This window comes from Pteropus alecto, unplaced genomic scaffold, assembly GCF_000325575.1.
Source record: "Pteropus alecto unplaced genomic scaffold, ASM32557v1 scaffold11, whole genome shotgun sequence".
Taxonomy (NCBI): domain Eukaryota; kingdom Metazoa; phylum Chordata; class Mammalia; order Chiroptera; family Pteropodidae; genus Pteropus; species Pteropus alecto.
In genome coordinates, this window is record NW_006431956.1 from 14,929,865 (window position 1) to 14,936,101 (window position 6,237).

A 6,237-nucleotide genomic window follows, 5' to 3' on the forward strand; every position below is an offset into this window, starting at 1 on the left:
AAATGCTTTGTATGTATTGACTCAGTTTATTCTTACAACAACCCTATGAGATAGGTACTATTACTATTCTCTTCTGCAAATAAAGAAATTCAGGTGAAGAAGTCAAAGTTATTTGCCTAAGGTCACACAACTAGTAAGCGATGAACCAAAGTATCAAGTGAAAAACTTTATAACTTATAAGAGAAATGTAGAATAACATAACTTTAGTACTAGTAAAATAAGATTTTATTATTTAGTAAAATAAGATTTATTAAATAAGAGAAAAAAACAAAAATCACAAAATAAAGGCTACGTTACAGTTTATAATTTCTGTTAGGCAAATGACACCTGAAGAAAGTTTAAAAGACAGTGAACAGAAGTTACAGGTAACACACTCAGAAGATAAAAGGTAGATTTCCAGCCTATGTAAAGAACTTCTACCTATAAATAAGAAAGTAACCAACTGCTTCCCCCTGCTCCCAAAAAAGGGCAAAAAAATTGACAAGGCAATTCCCTAAAAAGGAACTCGGAATGGCCAACACCCTTAACCCCACAGGTAATTACAAAACTGCTAATTAAAACCAGGAGATATAAGGTTTGTAAAAGGAGGTCATTTTTTTTCTCCAATGTTCGGTAGGACTGTAAACTTTGAGAGCCATTTAGCTGTACCTGGTCAAGGGGAAGCTATGCAGACATACCCTGCCACCGTCAGCGCCACTCATGGGTAGACTCGCGCGCTAGAGCTCCAGTGCGCATGTGCAAGGAGTAGTAAACTTCTTTCCCAGAGGAATGGAAACTTAACCTGGGGTACTGGAGAGCAATTAATATGAATGGCGACAAGCGACAGGTTCCAAAGGGTATAAATCTAAATATTAATGAGTGAAAGGGCAAGTTACCGGGAAGTATTAGAATATGATAACATTATTCAAAGGTTAAAGCCAAAATATTTATATTTTTCTTTCTATTACTAAAGGATACATGCATATGCAAAAAGTATAAAAGCACACATGAAAATAAAATTCACATCTGGAGCATAAGGATAATCTCTGGAAAGGAAGAAACCTGTGAGGTTATTGGGATTTGACTGCAATGTTTTACGTCTTTAAAGGATAGATGTGAAAAAAATATGGCAAAATGTTTACATTTGCTTAATCTGGGTGGGGGAGGTCCATGAGTGTCTGTTATATGTATTATCTGTAAATTTTTAATATTTCATGAGTTAAAATAGAAAGTAAACAAAATATTTATTGTACATTATTTTAAAATTCCAATATTTTAAATAATTTCATCATTTAGTTTAAATAAACAGTTCTTTAAATAATTCTACAGGTTTTGCCATAAGCTTAAATATAGTAAAAAATTGTTTGAGTCCAATTGAATCAACCAAATGGCATTTTACCATCCCGGGCTCTGGAGAGTTTCTACCTCTCATAGATGTTACTTAAAAAATTTGGAAGGTATCAGGTTGCCTTCTCTCTTACTGAAGTATGCCTCTTTTTTTTCAGTGGCTGGCCGCTAGCTCCCAATTAATAAAAGACAGCCTCTCATACGATTCTACTCTCATACAATTCTATGCTGACCTCTTCTATGATTTAATTCCCTAAAATGTGTAATGTTCCAGAGTTATAATGTTCCAGTTTTTCTGAGATACAAGCATCTAACTTTTCAGGTAGTTTTCAACATTCTCATTCCCCAGTCCATTAGCTCTGTGCTAACCTAAAGGTTGACAGCATCGCGGTTCATCTGCATTTTCTAATTACGTGAAGAAGGAAAAAATATTGCTGTTCTGTGTCATCAACACGGTCATGGCACAGCTGTGAAATAAAAAGCATCCCACACTTGTTACCTATCCATATTCATATACGTGTCTATTACATGCACATGACAATCCACTGGGCCGTCAGTTGGGGAGGTTGTCCTGCCTTTCCCACTCGAATGTGTACCCCCAGAGAAAAAGGACTCTGAGAAGACAATCTAACGTGGCTGATGGATGATTAAAGTACTGATGCAGGCGTATTTTAGAAAGATTAAGACTTGGCTCATTGGAGAATGACGGGCAGGTCCATTGACTCTGATAGATCTTGGAGTGCTCATGGGTTGTTGACTCTTGTCCCGTCTCAATCATATTCTATAATGCTGGAACTGCAGGCTTACAAACTGCCCATTCTGCTCTGAGTAACAGTCAATAGATAAATAGGTTCTGGATGTGTAGAGACATGGGATCTATTTTACCATCTAATGGTTTCTGACCTCCAAATGTTTAAACAAGGGGGAAAATAGTGTCAATGTTTCATAGGAGCAAATGGGCTAAGAATACAGAGTTTGTGGGCAGATCAGGGACATGACTCATTGTCCCATGACATGCGCTTTGCCTCCTTATAGAAACACATTATCATTGCGATGGGGGTTGGTGCCCCTAGGATAAGAGGGTTACCTCATATGGGAGGCTCACAGCTCATAGCAAACTAAATAGGTTACTAATCTCCAATCCCTGATTTGTTTACCGGGAGTAACCTATCATTTGTGCTGCATTAAAAGTGTCATCCTCCAAGCTGGTGAAGTCACTCTCACTCCAAATCCTAGGGAAGGTTTCTCTGCACAACAAACAGATACTTACACCATGCTGTTGGCCCAATAACAGATGCAAACAGTGCATTGAAATTTAGAAGCCCCGAAACGCAGCACAGAAGGTAATGTGAATCTGTTCCCAGGATCCAGATTGTGTCATTTGTGTGTAAATGAGTTTGTGGGAGTGTGTGTCAGTTGGCCAACATACTCTGCAGTGAATTCTGAAGGAAAATATCAGACTTGTGTCTTGGCATAGCAGAGAATACTGCCGCCGTTTGAAGGACACTCGAGGAGACTTATTCCCTGTGCACTTCTCTTCCTCCTCCTCTTCCTCCTCTTCCTCCTCCTTCTCCTTTCTTTTTTTTTAAGAAGCTGGAGGTTGAATATCTGCAACAACAAAAAACTGATATTAAGATTCCTCTTGGAGCTGAGTCCTTGTTTCTGCCAATCATTGACTCCTGAGTAAATTAAGTATCCAAACATGGAATTATGGAATCTGGGGTTGGAAAGGATTTTAAATGTCATCTAGAGTGATCTCTTATATTTTATAATGTCCCTCATAGAAAGTCTGAAAATATGACTTTCTCAGTCTCTCATCTTATTTTCCTGTCTCTTCAGCCTAACTCTTTCTTCCTTCCTTCCTTCCTTCCTTTCTTCCTACCTTCCTTCCTTCCTTCCTTCCTTCCTTCCTTCCTTCCTTCCTTCCTTCCTTCCTTCCTTTCTTCATAATAAAGCGTAAAGCATCTATCTCTGTGATTTTGAGTTGTCTCTAAAAATCCTTTCAATGCTTTCCACCCCTCTCTCCCTCACAAACACACACACACACACACACACACACACACACGTATTTCCGTGCCTCTCTGTAATGTGGTTCACTTATTGACTCTACTTTCATCAACTTAAACAACAAACATTTTTTCTCTTTCTTTTGCATGCTAGTTCTTCAAATATCATGGCATTTGGGTTTACTTTCTTCTAGCTAAATAAACATCACTTTATAACTTGGTTTCATGCCTTCATCACCTCAGTCATTCTCTCTGGAAACACTCTAGTGAAAGAAGGAAAACTTTAGTTGATGTCCTTTCAAGATATGTAGAGGTTTAAAATAGAATTTATATTGGTGTCAAAATGATTATCAATTATGAATGTTCTATTAAAAACAATTTAGACTCTGCATATATTTGGCCATGTTTAACCATGGCTCACTTCTTCCTCCACTATTTCATGAAGCGTTAAGAACTCATCTATTTGTGGCACTGGGTGCTCTTGATAGAGTTAGACCTTGGTTTTAAATTTAAGCTCTGTATATGATGACCAGGCTAGAATTCCCTACTTATGGTCCTTTATCACGACTAATTTTGAGATCGTTAACCATGTTAGCCATTTCTTTTAGGTGCTGCACGAGATGCAAGATGAGTTAGACACAGTCTGGCTTCAAATAATGTACTGTCTAGTGTGGGAGGAAGGCAAAGAAGTAGACAGAGTACATATTCATAATAAGGAGAAATTAAAAGCTGTACTACGTAATTATCTTAAACGTTTTGCAGTTTTTCAGAGTTTGTTTTTAAGCATATATAATAACCTATGTCTATCATTTATCCGCACAAAGATGAGCAAAATGTTCTTCAAAACCATTTACATCTAAAAGTGAATTTCAGGTATCTTACCAGCTTACAGCTAATCTAATGATACAATAAATACCTCGGTTGATTTTGCGTGGGTAGGAAACAAGCTAATCAAAGAAAAACAAATCACCAAGCAATGGCACTTCACTCCTTTAAGACCAAGATTCTCAAAATTATACCATTTGGGGATAATTCCTCCTAAAAAGTCCCATATTCATTTGGCTTCATAAAGAGATAGACTGAGGTAATTTAACCTTTCACTGATGGCTCATTGTCACCACCTCGGACATCGGCAGGGTGATATTACAGCCATGTTGTCAGAACCCACTGAGGTAAGACTACTTTTATTATAACTGGGGCTCATGCTCCTCAAAGTTTTAGCTTTTGACTTTCTATTGCGACCTTGAGTTTATTGATTCAGTGCAGTGTAACATACAATTTTCTCGGCTCCCCGCTCTGAAACGAGGTCTCTCCATGCCTCTTAGAGCAATGCCGATACAGCCAAGAACTCTCCTTAATCAAGGAGGAATAATATCAATAGCCCATAGCAAATTGCCTCCAAATTTTGCATCCTATTCAAACGAACATCAAAGGACTCTAGATTCAGGGGAAAATATCAGGTAGAAAAAAAAATGTTTTAAAAGGGCAGCATGAATTCTGAGCGGTGCTGGTGGACTGGCTTATTGCCCCTGTGCTTCTCCCCCACCTCACACTAGTCCTAGGCCACAGGTTTGCCGGACAGCTCTGTAAACCATAGGGTTATGTCTTGCATCTTATCCGTGATTCTGCTGTTCAGAAGGCACCCTCTACTCAGTATTTCTGCTCTCTAAGTGATTGAACTAGACAAAAGATATGTCTAAAGATATCATTAAGACAGAAAATGAAATGTCTCCAGAGTTGAAATACTATCATATGAGAAAAGTAGTTTTTTTAAAACAAAATTATTTATGCGTTGTTTTAAAATAAAAATATAAAATCAAGTTAGAATATCAAATGTGACTATCTATCGTTATTTGATTCCACATATCTTCATTAAAGTCTGTGGCATGCCAGGGACTGAGACACACAGGTGAGCCAACAATATTTTCTGCCTTGAGGGGCTGACAGACTAGAAAGGGAAACAAACATATAAGCCAACAACTACAATTCAGTGTGGTAAGTGCTATAACAGGCGTGGAGAACAGAAAAAAAACAAAAAAACAAAAAAACAGAGAAAGTATTAAATAAGATTATTAAAGGATAGAATAGAATTTAAACAAAGAAGATGGAATTTAAGGTTGTTTTTAAACGATGCATAAAAGTGAAGGAGCGAGGAAAGGACGATTTTGACAAAAGCGACAGCAGAAATGAAGCATCTCTGGAATCTGCACCATGACTGGGATGATGGCATAAGGTTTTTGGAGTGAGATTTAGAGCCTGAGTTAGGGTTAAATCAAATGCCATGGCAAGGAGTTTGGAGCATTTCAGAGTGGAGGAGTACGTATTTTAAATTAGGAGAATGACAAGGTAATTTTTCAGTTTTTAATTTAAAAAATATTGAAAGCAGTGTGAAAAATGACCTGGAACTGAAGAAACTGGAAATGGAGAGACCAGTTAAAAGTTTGTTGGAATGGGTTATAAAGGGATTGGAGGGCCTGCTATGCAGAGGTATCAGGCATGCAGAGGTGGGAATGTATTCTAGAGCGTGGACCCCAAACCCCGGGCTAGGGACCCGTACTGTACTGGTTGTGTCCTCTTAGGAATCGGCCGCACAGCAGGAGGTGAGCGGCGAGCAAGAGCATCTTCATCTGTATTGGCAGCTGCTCCCAAACGCTAGCATCACTGTCTCGGCTCCACCTCAGATCATCAGACATTAGATTCTCATAGGAGCACCGGTCCCCGGTGCCAAAAAGGGTGGAGACTACTGTGAGTTGGCTGGGTTTGGCTTGAAAGCAAAGGGAGAAATGGATTCTAGGATAACTGCTAGTTTTCTGATTTGTGAAACTTAATGGATTACAACACAAGTCTGAGAGAGAAAATGTGTCGTTCTGGGTATAAAATACCTTTGAGATTCATTCCTTTTTGT